Raw genomic sequence first — 15,708 nt, 5'->3', positions numbered from 1 at the left:
AGCAACCTGGACTGGTGAGTTTTCTTTCCCAGGGAAAATGGCCAAAGGATGTGCTCAGAGGGCCCTAGCCCTGGGCTGTGCACCGGACTGCAAAAAATCCTTATATCGAAGTTTGGACCACAGACCGAATGTTGTCCCCACCTCAAACTTGTGCTACCCTGATAGACCCAAGGGAGCCCTACAAACTGACATCAGGAACTTGGACTGGTGAGTTTTCTTCCCCAGGGAAATTGGCCAAAGGATGTGCCCAGCGGGCCCCTGGCCCTGGACTCCAGCCTGACATCAAAAAATCCATATATCGAAGTTTGGACCGCAGACAGAAGTTGCCCCCTCCTCAAAATTGTGCTGCCCTGATAGACCCAAGGGAGCCCTACAAACTGACATCAGCAACCTGGACTGGTGAGTTTTCTTTCCCAGGGAAAATGGCCAACGGATGTGCCCAGCCCCTGTGCCTGGTCAGGGACCTGATAGTAAAAATATCCTTATATCGATGGATGGATTGCAGACCGAAGTTGTCCCCACCTCAAATTTGTGCTGCCCTGATAGACCCAAGGGAGCCCTACAAACTGACATCAGGAACCTGGACTGGTGAGTTTTCTTTCCCAGGGAAAATGGCCAAAGGATGTGCCCAGGGGGCCTCTAGCCCTGGGCTAGGGCCTGTCTGTAAAAAATCCATATATCGAAGTTTGGACCCTAGATCGAAGTTGTCCCCTCCTCAAACTTGTGCTGCCCTGAGAGACCCAAGGGAGCCCTACAAACTGACATCAGGAACCTGGACTGGTGAGTTTTCTTTCCCAGGGAAAATGGTCAAAGTATGTGCCCTGGGGGCCCCTAGCCCTGGCCTGGCACCTGTCTGCAAAAAATCCATATATCGAAGTTTGGACCGGAGACAGAATTTGTCCCCTCTTCAAAATTGTGCTGCCCTGATAGACCCAAGGGAGCCCTAGAAACTGACATCAGGAACCTGGACTGGTGAGTTTTCTTTCCCAGGGAAAATGGCCAAAGGATGTGCCCAGGGGCCCCCAGGACCAGGGCTGTGCACCTAACTGCAAAAAATCCTTATATCGAAGGATGGACCCCAGACCGAATGTTGTCCCCACCTCAAACTTGTGCTGCCCTGATAGACCCAAGGGAGCCCTACAAACTGACATCAGCAACCTGGACTGGTGAGTTTTCTTTCCCAGGGAAAATGGCCAAGGGATGTGCCCAGGGGCCCATTGCCCTGGGCTGGGTCCTGACTGCAAAATATCCTTATATCGAAGGATGGACCGCAGACAGAAGTTGTCCCCACCTCAAATTTGTGCTGCCCTGATAGACCCAAGGGAGCCCTACAAACTGACATCAGCAACCTGGACTGGTGAGTTTTCTTTCCCAGGGAAAATGGCCAAAGGATGTGCTCTGACGGCCCTAGGCCTGGGCTTGGAACCTGACTGCAAAAAATCCTTATATCGAAGTTTGGATCACAGACCGAATGTTGTCCCCACATCAAACTTGTGCTGCCCTGATAGATCCAAGGGAGCCCTACAAACTGACATCAGGAACCTGGACTGGTGAGTTTTCTTTCCCAGGGAAAATGGCCAAAGGGAGTGCCCAGGAGCCCCTGTGCCTGGTCAGGGACCTGAGAGTAAAAATATCCTTATATCGAAGGATGGATGGCAGACCGAAGTTGTCCCCACCTCAAACTTGTGCTGCCCTGATAGACCCAAGGGAGCCCTACAAACTGACATCAGGTACTTGGACTGGTGAGTTTTCTTTCCCAGGGTAAATGTCCAAACGATGTGCCTAGGGGCCCCTTGCCCTGGGCTGGGCAACTGACTGCAAAATATCCTTATATCGAAGGATGGATCGCAGACCGAAGTTGTCCCCACCTCAAATTTGTGCTGCCCTGATAGACCCAAGGGAGCCCTACAAACTGACATCAGGAACTTGGACTGGTGAATTTTCTTTCCCAGGGAAAATGGCCAAAGGATCTGCGCAGGGGGCCCCTGGGCCTGGGCTGGGAACCTGACTGCAAAAAATCCTTATATCGAAGTTTGGACCCCAGAGCGAAGTTGTCCCCACCTCAAACTTGTGCTCCCCTGATAGACCCAAGGGAGCCCTACAAACTGACATGACGAACTTGGACAGGTGAGTTTTCTTTCCCAGGGAAAATGGCCAAAGGATGTGCCCAGGGGCCCCTGGACCAGGGCTGGGCACCTGACTGCAAAAAATCTTTATATCGAAGGATGGACCTCAGACCGAATGTTGTCCCCAACTCAAAAATATGCTTCCCTGATAGACCCAAGGGAGCCCTACAAACTGACATCAGGAACCTGGACTGGTGAGTTTTCTTTCCCAGGGAAAATGGCCAAAGGATGTGCTCAGAGGGTCCTGGCCCTGGGCTGTGCACCTGACTGCAAAAAATCCTTATATCGAAGTTAGGACCACAGACCGAATGTATTCCCTACCTCAAACATGTGCTGCCCTGATAGACCCAAGGGAGCCCTACAAACTGACATCAGGAACCTGGACTGGTGAGTTTTCTTTCCCAGGGAAAATGGCCAAAGGATGTGCCCAGAGTGCCCTGGCCCTGGGCTGGAACCTGACTTCAAAATATCCTTATATCGAAGGATGGACCCCAGACCGAAGTTGTCCCCACCTCAAACATGTGCTGCCCTGATAGACCCAAGGGAGCCCTACAAACTGACATCAGGAACCTGGACTGGTGAGTTTTCTTTCCCAGGGGAAATGGCCAAAGGATGTGCCTAGGGGCCCCTGGCCCTGGGCTGGAACCTGACTGCAAAATATCCTTATATCGAAGTTTGGACCCCAGAGCGAAGTTGTCCCCACCACAAACTTGTGCTGCCCTGATAGACCCAAGGGAGCCCTACAAACTGACATCAGGAACCTGGACTGGTGAGTTTTCTTTCCCAGGGAAAATGGTCAAAGTATGTGCCCTGGGGGCCCCTAGCCCTGGGCTGGCACCTATCTGCAAAAACTCCATATATCGAAGTTTGGACCGCAGACAGAATTTGTCCCCTCCTCAAAATTGTGCTGCCCTGATAGACCCAAGGGATCCCTACAAACTGACATCAGGAACCTAGACAGGTGAGTTTTCTTTCCCAGGGTAAATGGCCAAAGGATGTGCCCAGGGGCCCCTGAACCAGGGCTGGGCACCTGACTGCAAAAAATCTTTATATCGAAGGATGGACCCCAGACCGAATGTTGTCCCCAACTCAAAAATATGCTTCCCTGATAGACCCAAGGGAGCCCTACAAACTGACATCAGGAACCTGGACTGGTGAGTTTTCTTTCCCAGGGAAAATGTCCAAAGGATCTGCGCAGGGGGCCCCTGGGCCTGGGCTGGGAACCAGACTGCAAAAAATCCTTATATCGAAGGATGGATCCCAGACCGAAGCTGTCCCCTCCTCAAACTTGTGCTGCCCTGATAGACCCAAGGGAGCCCTACAAACTGACATCAGGAACCTGGACTGGTGAGTTTTCTTTCCCAGGGAAAATGACCAAAGGATGTGCCTAGGGGCCCCTGGCCCTGGGCTGGAACCTGACTGCAAAATATCCTTATATCGAAGGATGGACCCCAGAGCAAAGTTGTCCCCACCTCAAACTTGTGCTCCCCTGATAGACCCAAGGGAGCCCTACAAACTGACATCAGGTACCTGGACTGGTCAGTTTTCTTTCCCAGGGTAAATGGCCAAACGATGTGCCCAGGGGCCCCTTCCCTGGGCTGGGTCCTGACTGCAAAATATCCTTATATTGAAGGATGGATCGCAGACCGAAGTTGTCCCCACCTCAAAATTGTGCTGCCCTGATAGACCCAAGGGAGCCCTACAAACTGACATCAGGAACCTGGACTGGTGAGTTTTCTTTCCCAGGGAAAATGTCCAGAGGATCTCCGCAGGGGGCCCCTGGGCCTGGGCTGGGAACCTGACTGCAAAAAATCCTTATATCGAAGTTTAGACCCCAGAGCGAAGTTGTCCCCACCTCAAACTTGTGCTGCCCTGATAGACCCAAGGGAGCCCTACAAACTGACATCAGGAACCTGGACTGGTGAGTTTTCTTTCCCAGGGAAAATGACCAAAGGATGTGCCTAGGGGCCCCTGGCCCTGGGTTGGAACCTGACTGCAAAATATCCTTATATCGAAATTTGGACCCCAGACCGAAGCTGTCCCCTCCTCAAACTTGTGCTCCCCTGATAGACCCAAGGGAGCCCTACAAACTGACATCAGGAACCTGGACTGGTGAGTTTTCTTTCCCAGGGAAAATGGCCAGAGGATCTCCGCAGGGGGCCCCTGGGCCTGGGCTGGGAACCTGACTGCAAAAAATCCTTATATCGAAGTTTGGACCCCAGAGCGAAGTTGTCCCCACCTCAAACTTGTGCTGCCCTGATAGACCCAAGGGAGCCCTACAAACTGACATCAGGAACCTGGAATGGTGAGTTTTCTTTCCCAGGGAAAATGGCCAAAGGATGTGCCCAGGGGGCCCCAAGCCGTGGGCTGGGGCCTGTCTGCAAAAAATCCTTATATCGAAGGATGGACCCCAGACCGAAGGTTGTCCCCACCTCAAACATGTGCTGCCCCGATAGACCCAAGGGAGCCCTACAAACTGACATCAGGAACATGGACTGGAGAGATTTCTTTCCCAGGGAAAATGTCCAAAGGATGTGCCCAGAAGGCCCTGGCCCTTGGCTGGAACCTGACTGCAAAATATCCTTATATTGAATGATGGATCGCGGACCGCAGTTGTCCCCACCTCAAATATGTGCTGCCCTGATAGACCCAAGGGAGCCCTACAAACTGACATCAGGAACCTGGACTGGTGAGTTTTCTTTCCCAGGGAAAATGGTCAAAGTATGTGCCCTGGGGGCCCCTAGCCCTGGGCTGGCACCTGTCTGCAAAAAATCCATATATCGAAGTTTGGACCGCAGACAGAATTTGTCCCCTCCTCAAAATTGTGCTGCCCTGATAGACCCAAGGGATCCCTACAAACTGACATCAGGAACCTAGACTGGTGAGTTTTCTTTCCCAGGGAAAATGGCCAAAGGATGTGCCCAGGGGCCCAGGGGCCTGGGCTGGGCACCTGACTGCAAAAAATCCTTATATCGAAGGATGGACCCCAGACAGAAGCTGTGCCCACCTCAAACTTGTGCTGCCCTGATAGACCCAAGGGAGCCCTACAAACTGACATGAGGAACTTGGACTGGTGAGTTTTCTTTCCCATGGAAAATGTCCAAAGGATGTGCCCAGGGGCCCCTAGCCCTGGGCTGGGTCCTGACTGCAAAATATCCTTATATTGAAGGATGGATCGCGGACCGCAGTTGTCCCCACCTCAAATTTGTGCTGCCCTGATAGACACAAGGGAGCCCTACAAAGTGACATCAGGAACCTGGACTGGTGAGTTTTCTTTCCCAGGGAAAATGGCCAAAGGATGTGCTCAGAGGGCCCTGGCCCTGGGCTGTGCACCTGACTGCAAAAAATCCTTATATCGAAGTTTGGACCACAGACCGAATGTTGTCCCCACCTCAAACTTGTGCTGCCCTGATAGACCCAAGGGAGCCCTACAAACTGACATCAGGAACCTGGACTGGTGAGTTTTCTTTCCCAGGGAAAATGGCCAAAGGATGTGCCCAGGGCCCCCTAGCCCAGGGCTGGAACCTGACTGCAAAATATCCTTATATCGAAGGATGGACCCCAGACCGAAGTTGTCCCCACCTCAAACTTGTGCTGCCCTGATAGACCCAAAGGGAGCCCTAAAAACTGACATCAGGAACCTGGACTGGTGAGTTTTCTTTCCTAGGGAAAATGACCAAAGGATGTGCCCAGGGGCCCCTGGCCCTGGGCTGTGCACCTGACTGCAAAATATCCTTATATCGAAGGATGGATCGCGGACCGAAGCTGTCCCCACCTCAAACTTGTGCTGTCCTGATAAACCCAAGTGAGCCCTACAAACTGACATCAGGAACCTGGACTGGTGAGTTTTCTTTCCCAGGGAAAATGGCCAAAGGATGTGCCCTGGGGTACCCTAGCCCTGGCCTGGCACCTGTCTGCAAAAAATCCATATATCGAAGTTTGGACCAGAGAGAGAAGTTGTCCCCTCCTCAAACTTGTGCTGCCCTGATAGACCCAAGGGAGCCCTACAAACTGACATCAGGAACCTCGACTGGTGAGTTTTCTTTCCCAGGGAAAATGGTCAAAGTATATGCCCAGGGGCCCCTGGACCAGGGCTGGGCACCTGACTGCAAAAAATCCTTATATCGAAGGATGGATCCCAGACCGAATGTTGTCCCCACCTCAAACATGTGCTGCCCTGATAGACCCAAGGGAGCCCTACAAACTGACATCAGGGACATGGACTGGAGAGATTTCTTTCCCAGGGAAAATGTCCAAAGGATGTGCCCAGAAGGCCCTGGCCCTGGGCTGGAACCTGACTGCAAAATATCCTTATATTGAAGGATGGACCCCAGACCGAAGTTGTCCCCACCTCAAACTTGTGCTGCCCTGATAGACCTAAGGGAGCCCTACAAACTGACATCAGGAACCTGGAATGGTGAGTTTTCTTTCCCAGGGGAAATGGCCAAAGGATGTGCCCAGCCCCTGTGACTGGTCAGTGACCTGATAGTAAAAATATCCTTATATCGATGGATGGATCGCAGACCGAAGTTGCCCCCTCCTCAAAATTGTGCTGCCCTGATAGACCCAAGGGAGCCCTACAAACTGACATCAGGAACCTGGACTGGTGAGTTTTCTTTCCCAGGGAAAATGGCCAAAGGATGTGCCCAGGGGGCCTCTAGCCCTGGGCTAGGGCTTGTCTGTAAAAAATCCATATATCGAAGTTTGGAACCTAGAGCGAAGTTATCCCCTCCTCAATCTTGCGCTGCCCTGATAGACCCAAGGGAGCCCTACAAACTGACATCAGGAACCTGGACTGGTGAGTTTTCTTTCCCAGGGAAAATGGTCAAAGTATGTGCCCTGGGGGCCCCTAGCCCTGGGCTGGCACCTGTCTGCAAAAACTCCATATATCGAAGTTTGGACCGCAGACAGAATTTGTCCCCTCCTCAAAATTGTGCTGCCCTGATAGACCCAAGGGATCCCTACAAACTGACATCAGGAACCTAGACAGGTGAGTTTTCTTTCCCAGGGAAAATGTCCAAAGGATGTGCCCAGGGGCCCCTGGACCAGGGCTGGGCACCTGACTGCAAAAAATCTTTATATCGAAGGATGGACCCTAGACCGAATGTTGTCCCCAACTCAAAAATATGCTTCCCTGATAGACCCAAGGGAGCCCTACAAACTGACATCAGGAACCTGGACTGGTGAGTTTTCTTTCCCAGGGAAAATGGCCAAAGGATGTGCTCAGAGGGTCCTGGCCCTGGGCTGTGCACCTGACTGCAAAAAATCCTTATATCGAAGTTAGGACCACAGACCGAATGTATTCCCTACCTCAAACATGTGCTGCCCTGATAGACCCAAGGGAGCCCTACAAACTGACATCAGGAACCTGGACTGGTGAGTTTTCTTTCCCAGGGAAAATGGCCAAAGGATGTGCCCAGAGTGCCCTGGCCCTGGGCTGGAACCTGACTGCAAAATATCCTTATATCGAAGGATGGACCCCAGACCGAAGTTGTCCCCACCTCAAACATGTGCTGCCCTGATAGACCCAAGGGAGCCCTACAAACTGACATCAGGAACCTGGACTGGTGAGTTTTCTTTCCCAGGGGAAATGACCAAAGGATGTGCCGAGGGGCCCCTGGCCCTGGGCTGGAACCTGACTGCAAAATATCCTTATATCGAAGTTTGGACCCCAGAGCGAAGTTGTCCCCACCACAAACTTGTGCTGCCCTGATAGACCCAAGGGAGCCATACAAACTGACATCAGGAACGTGTACTGGTGAGTTTTCTTTCCCAGGGAAAATGGCCAAAGGATGTGCCCAGGGCCCCCTGGACCAGGGCTGGGCACCTGACTGCAAAAAATCCTTATATCGAAGGATGGACCCCAGAACGAATGTTGTCCCCTCCTCAAACTTGTGCTGCCCTGATAGACCGAAGGGAGCCCTACAAACTGACATCAGCAACCTGGACTGGTGAGTTTTCTTTCCCAGGGAAAATGGCCAAAGGATGTGCTCAGAGGGCCCTAGCCCTGGGCTGTGCACCTGACTGCAAAAAATCCTTATATCGAAGTTTGGACCACAGACCGAATATTGTCCCCACCTCAAAGTTGTGCTGCCCTGATAGACCCAAGGGAGCCCTACAAACTGACATCAGGAACCTGGACTGGTGAGTTTTCTTTCCCAGGGAAAATGGCCAAAGGATGTGCCCAGGGGCCCCTGGACCAGGGCTGGGCACCTGACTGCAAAAAATCTTTATATCGAAGGATGGACCCCAGACCGAATGTTGTCCCCAACTCAAAAATATGCTTCCCTGATAGACCCAAGGGAGCCCTACAAACTGACATCAGGAACCTGGACTGGTGAGTTTTCTTTCCCAGGGAAAATGGCCAAAGGATGTGCTTAGAGGGTCCTGGCCCTGGGCTGTGCACCTGACTGCAAAAAATCCTTATATCGAAGTTAGGACCACAGACCGAATGTATTCCCTACCTCAAACATGTGCTGCCCTGATAGACCCAAGGGAGCCCTACAAACTGACATCAGGAACCTGGACTGGTGAGTTTTCTTTCCCAGGGAAAATGGCCAAAGGATGTGCCCAGAGTGCCCTGGCCCAGGGCTGGAACCTGACTGCAAAATATCCTTATATCGAAGGATGGACCCCAGACCGAAGTTGTCCCCACCTCAAACATGTGCTGCCCTGATAGACCCAAGGGAGCCCTACAAACTGACATCAGGAACCTGGACTGGTGAGTTTTCTTCCCCAGGGGAAATGACCAAAGGATGTGCCGAGGGGCCCCTGGCCCTGGGTTGGAACCTGACTGCAAAATATCCTTATATCGAAGTTTGGACCCCAGAGCGAAGTTGTCCCCACCACAAACTTGTGCTGCCCTGATAGACCCAAGGGAGCCATACAAACTGACATCAGGAACGTGTACTGGTGAGTTTTCTTTCCCAGGGAAAATGGCCAAAGGATGTGCCCAGGGCCCCCTGGACCAGGGCTGGGCACCTGACTGCAAAAAATCCTTATATCGAAGGATGGACCCCAGACCGAATGTTGTCCCCTCCTCAAACTTGTGCTGCCCTGATAGACCGAAGGGAGCCCTACAAACTGACATCAGCAACCTGGACTGGTGAGTTTTCTTTCCCAGGGAAAATGGCCAAAGGATGTGCTCAGAGGGCCCTAGCCCTGGGCTGTGCACCTGACTGCAAAAAATCCTTATATCGAAGTTTGGACCACAGACCGAATATTGTCCCCACCTCAAAGTTGTGCTGCCCTGATAGACCCAAGGGAGCCCTACAAACTGACATCAGGAACCTGGACTGGTGAGTTTTCTTTCCCAGGGAAAATGGCCAAAGGGTGTGCCCAGGAGCCCCTGTGCCTGGTCAGGGACCTGATAGTAAAAATATCCTTATATCGAAGGATGGATCGTAGACCGAAGTTGTCCCCACCTCAAACTTGTGCTGCCCTGATAGACCCAAGGGAGCCCTACAAACTGACATCAGGAACCTGGACTGGTGAGTTTTCTTTCCCAGGGAAAATGTCCAAAGGATCTGCGCAGGGGGCCCCTGGGCCTGGGCTGGGAACCTGACTGCAAAAAATCCTTATATCGAAGGATGGATCCCAGACCGAAGCTGTCCCCTCCTCAAACTTGTGCTGCCCTGATAGACCCAAGGGAGCCCTACAAACTGACATCAGGAACCTGGACTGGTGAGTTTTCTTTCCCAGGGAAAATGACCAAAGGATGTGCCTAGGGGCCCCTGGCCCTGGGCTGGAACCTGACTGCAAAATATCCTTATATCGAAGGATGGACCCCAGAGCAAAGTTGTCCCCACCTCAAACTTGTGCTCCCCTGATAGACCCAAGGGAGCCCTACAAACTGACATCAGGTACCTGGACTGGTCAGTTTTCTTTCCCAGGGTAAATGGCCAAACGATGTGCCCAGGGGCCCCTTGCCCTGGGCTGGGTCCTGACTGCAAAATATCCTTATATTGAAGGATGGATCGCAGACCGAAGTTGTCCCCACCTCAAATTTGTGCTGCCCTGATAGACCCAAGGGAGCCCTACAAAATGACATCAGGAACCTGGACTGGTGAGTTTTCTTTCCCAGGGAAAATGGCCACAGGATCTGCGCAGGGGGCCCCTGGGCCTGGGCTGGGAACCTGACTGCAAAAAATCCTTATATCGAAGTTTGGACCCCAGAGCGAAGTTGTCCCCACCTCAAACTTGTGCTGCCCTGATAGACCCAAGGGAGCCCTACAAACTGACATCAGGAACATGGACTGGAGAGATTTCTTTCCCAGGGAAAATGTCCAAAGGATGTGCCCAGAAGGCCCTGGCCCTTGGCTGGAACCTGACTGCAAAATATCCTTATATTGAATGATAGATCGCGGACCGCAGTTGTCCCCACCTCAAGTATGTGCTGCCCTGATAGACCCAAGGGAGCCCTACAAACTGACATCAGGAACCTGGACTGGTGAGTTTTCTTTCCCAGGGAAAATGGTCAAAGTATGTGCCCAGGGGCCCCTAGCCCTGGGCTGGAAACCTGACTGCAAAAAATCCATATATCGAAGTTTGGACCGCAGACAGAATTTGTCCCCTCCTCAAAATTGTGCTGCCCTGATAGACCCAAGGGAGCCCTACAAACTGACATCAGGAACCTAGACTGGTGAGTTTTCTTTCCCAGGGAAAATGGCCAAAGGATGTGCCCAGGGGCCCAGGGGCCTGGGCTGGGCACCTGACTGCAAAAAATCCTTATATCGAAGGATGGACCCCAGACGGAAGCTGTGCCCACCTCAAACTTGTGCTGCCCTGATAGACACAAGGGAGCCCTACAAACTGACATGAGGAACTTGGACTGGTGAGTTTTCTTTCCCAGGGAAAATGGCCAAAGGATGTGCCCAGGGGCCCCTATCCCTGGGCTGGGTCCTGACTGCAAAATATCCTTATATTGAAGGATGGATCGCGGACCGCAGTTGTCCCCACCTCAAATTTGTGCTGCCCTGATAGACCCAAGGGAGCCCTACAAACTGACATCAGGAACCTGGACTGGTGAGTTTTCTTTCCCAGGGAAAATGGCCAAAGGATGTGCTCAGAGGGCCCTGGGCCTGGGCTGTGCACCTGACTGCAAAAAATCCTTATATCGAAGTTTGGACCACAGACCGAATGTTATCCCCACCTCAAACTTGTGCTGCCCTGATAGACCCAAGGGAGCCATACAAACTGACATCAGCAACCTGGATTGGTGAGTTTTCTTTCCCAGGGAAAATGGCCAAAGGATGTGCCCAGGGCCCCCTGGCCCAGGGCTGGAACCTGACTGCAAAATATCCTTATATCGAAGGATGGACCCCAGACCGAAGTTGTCCCCACCTCAAACTTGTGCTGCCCTGATAGACCCAAAGGGAGCCCTAAAAACTGACATCAGGTACCTGGACTGGTCAGTTTTCTTTCCTAGGGAAAATGGCCAAAGGATGTGCCCAGGGGCCCCTGGGCCTGGGCTGGGAACCTGACTGCAAAATATCCTTATATCGAAGGATGGATCGCAGACCGAAGCTGTCCCCACCTCAAACTTGTGCTGTCCTGATAAACCCAAGGGAGCCCTACAAACTGACATCAGGAACCTGGACTGGTGAGTTTTCTTTCCCAGGGAAAATGGCCAAAGGATGTGCCCTGGGGGCCCCTAGCCCTGGGCTGGCATCTGTCTGCAAAAAATCCATATATCGAAGTTTGGACCACAGACAGAAGTTGTCCCCTCCTCAAAACTGTGCTGCCCTGATAGACCCAAGGGAGCCATACAAACTGACATCAGGAACCTGGACTGGTGAGTTTTCTTTCCCAGGGAAAATGGCCAAAGGATGTGCCCAGAGGCCCCTGGACCAGGGCTGGGCACCTGACTGCAAAAAATCCTTATATCGAAGGTTGGACCCCAGACCGAATGTAGTCCCCACCTCAAACTTGTGCTGCCCTGATAGACCCAAGGGAGCCCTACAAACTGACATCAGGTACCTGGACTGGTGAGTTTTCTTTCCCAGGGTAAATGGCCAAAGGATGTGCCCAAGGGACCCTAGCCCTGGGCTGGGCACCTGACTGCAAAATATCCTTATATCGAAGGATGGACCTCAGACCGATGTTGTCCCCACCTCAAATTCGTGCTGCCCTGATAGACCCAAGGGAGCCCTACAAACTGACATCAGGAACCTGGACTGGTGAGTTTTCTTTCCCAGGGAAAATGGCCAAAGGATGTGCTCAGAGGGTCCTGGCCCTGGGCTGTGCACCTGACTGCAAAAAATCCTTATATCGAAGTTAGGACCACAGACCGAATGTATTCCCTACCTCAAACATGTGCTGCCCTGATAGACCCAAGGGAGCCCTACAAACTGACATCAGGAACCTGGACTGGTGAGTTTTCTTTCCCAGGGGAAATGACCAAAGGATGTGCCGAGGGGCCCCTGGCCCAGGGCTGGAACCTGACTGCAAAATATCCTTATATCGAAGTTTGGACCCCAGAGCGAAGTTGTCCCCACCACAAACTTGTGCTGCCCTGATAGACCCAAGGGAGCCCTACAAACTGACATCAGGAACCTGGACTGGTGAGTTTTCTTTCCCAGGGAAAATGGCCAACGGATGTGCCCAGGGCCCCCTGGACCAGGGCTGGGCACCTGACTGCAAAAAATCCATATATCGAAGGATGGACCCCAGACCGAATGTTGTCCCCTCCTCAAATTTGTGCTGCCCTGATAGACCGAAGGGAGCCCTACAAACTGACATCAGCAACCTGGACTGGTGAGTTTTCTTTCCCAGGGAAAATGGCCAAAGGATGTGCTCAGAGGGCCCTAGCCCTGGGCTGTGCACCTGACTGCAAAAAATCCTTATATCGAAGTTTGGACCACAGACCGAATATTGTCCCCACCTCAAACTTGTGCTGCCCTGATAGACCCAAGGGAGCCCTACAAACTGACATCAGGAACCTGGACTGGTGAGTTTTCTTTCCCAGGGAAAATGGCCAAAGGGTGTGCCCAGGAGCCCCTGTGCCTGGTCAGGGACCTGATAGTAAAAATATCCTTATATCGAAGGATGGATCGTAGACCGAAGTTGTCCCCACCTCAAACTTGTGCTGCCCTGATAGACCCAAGGGAGCCCTACAAACTGACATCAGGAACCTGGACTGGTGAGTTTTCTTTCCCAGGGAAAATGTCCAAAGGATCTGCGCAGGGGGCCCCTGGGCCTGGGCTGGGAACCTGACTGCAAAAAATCCTTATATCGAAGGATGGATCCCAGACCGAAGCTGTCCCCTCCTCAAACTTGTGCTGCCCTGATAGACCCAAGGGAGCCCTACAAACTGACATCAGGAACCTGGACTGGTGAGTTTTCTTTCCCAGGGAAAATGACCAAAGGATGTGCCTAGGGGCCCCTGGCCCTGGGCTAGAACCTGACTGCAAAATATCCTTATATCGAAGGATGGACCCCAGAGCAAAGTTGTCCCCACCTCAAACTTGTGCTCCCCTGATAGACCCAAGGGAGCCCTACAAACTGACATCAGGTACCTGGACTGGTGAGTTTTCTTTCCCAGGGTAAATGGCCAAAAGGTGTGCCCAGGGGCCCCTTGCCCTGGGCTGGGTCCTGACTGCAAAATATCCTTATATTGAAGGATGGATCGCAGACCGAAGTTGTCCCCACCTCAAATTTGTGCTGCCCTGATAGACCCAAGGGAGCCCTACAAAATGACATCAGGAACCTGGACTGGTGAGTTTTCTTTCCCAGGGAAAATGGCCACAGGATCTGCGCAGGGGGCCCCTGGGCCTGGGCTGGGAACCTGACTGCAAAAAATCCTTATATCGAAGTTTGGACCCCAGAGCGAAGTTGTCCCCACCTCAAACTTGTGCTGCCCTGATAGACCCAAGGGAGCCCTACAAACTGACATCAGGAACATGGACTGGAGAGATTTCTTTCCCAGGGAAAATGTCCAAAGGATGTGCCCAGAAGGCCCTGGCCCTTGGCTGGAACCTGACTGCAAAATATCCTTATATTGAATGATAGATCGCGGACCGCAGTTGTCCCCACCTCAAATATGTGCTGCCCTGATAGACCCAAGGGAGCCCTACAAACTGACATCAGGAACCTGGACTGGTGAGTTTTCTTTCCCAGGGAAAATGGTCAAAGTAGGTGCCCTGGGGGCCCCTAGCCCTGGGCTGGCACCTGTCTGCAAAAAATCCATATATCGAAGTTTGGACCGCAGACAGAATTTGTCCCCTCCTCAAAATTGTGCTGCCCTGATAGACCCAAGGGAGCCCTACAAACTGACATCAGGAACCTAGACTGGTGAGTTTTCTTTCCCAGGGAAAATGGCCAAAGGATGTGCCCAGGGGCCCAGGTGCCTGGGCTGGGCACCTGACTGCAAAAAATCCTTATATCGAAGGATGGACCCCAGACGGAAGCTGTGCCCACCTCAAACTTGTGCTGCCCTGATAGACACAAGGGAGCCCTACAAACTGACATGAGGAACTTGGACTGGTGAGTTTTCTTTCCCAGGGAAAATGGCCAAAGGATGTGCCCAGGGGCCCCTATCCCTGGGCTGGGTCCTGACTGCAAAATATCCTTATATTGAAGGATGGATCGCGGACCGCAGTTGTCCCCACCTCAAATTTGTGCTGCCCTGATAGACCCAAGGGAGCCCTACAAACTGACATCAGGAACCTGGACTGGTGAGTTTTCTTTCCCAGGGAAAATGGCCAAAGGATGTGCTCAGAGGGCCCTGGGCCTGGGCTGTGCACCTGACTGCAAAAAATCCTTATATCGAAGTTTGGACCACAGACCGAATGTTATCCCCACCTCAAACTTGTGCTGCCCTGATAGACCCAAGGGAGCCATACAAACTGACATCAGGAACCTGGACTGGTGACTTTTCTTTCCCAGGGAAAATGGCCAAAGGATGTGCCCAGGGCCCCCTGGCCCAGGGCTGGAACCTGACTGCAAAATATCCTTATATCGAAGGATGGACCCCAGACCGAAGTTGTCCCCACCTCAAACTTGTGCTGCCCTGATAGACCCAAGGGAGCCCTACAAACTGACATCAGGAACCTGGACTGGTGAGTTTTCTTTCCCAGGGAAAATGGCCAAAGGATGTGCCCAGAGTGCCCTGGCCCTGGGCTGGAACCTGACTGCAAAATATCCTTATATCGAAGGATGGACCCCAGACCGAAGTTGTCCCCACCTCAATCATGTGCTGCCCTGATAGACCCAAGGGAGCCCTACAAACTGACATCAGGAACCTGGACTGGTGAGTTTTCTTTCCCAGGGGAAATGGCCAACGGATGTGCCCAGGGCCCCCTGGACCAGGGCTGGGCACCTGACTGCAAAAAATCCATATATCGAAGGATGGACCCCAGAGCGAATGTTGTCCCCTCCTCAAACTTGTGCTGCCCTGATAGACCGAAGGGAGCCCTACAAACTGACATCAGCAACCTGGACTGGTGAGTTTTCTTTCCCAGGGAAAATGGCCAAAGGATGTGCTCAGAGGGCCCTAGCCCTGGGCTGTGCACCTGACTGCAAAATATCCTTATATCGAAGTTTGGACCACAGACCGAATGTTATCCCCACCTCAAACTTGTGC

This window comes from Lonchura striata, chromosome 2 (genome assembly GCF_050655825.1).
Source record: "Lonchura striata isolate lonStrDom1 chromosome 2, ASM5065582v1, whole genome shotgun sequence".
NCBI classification, from domain to species: Eukaryota; Metazoa; Chordata; class Aves; order Passeriformes; family Estrildidae; genus Lonchura; species Lonchura striata.
This window is presented reverse-complemented; position numbering follows the sequence as displayed.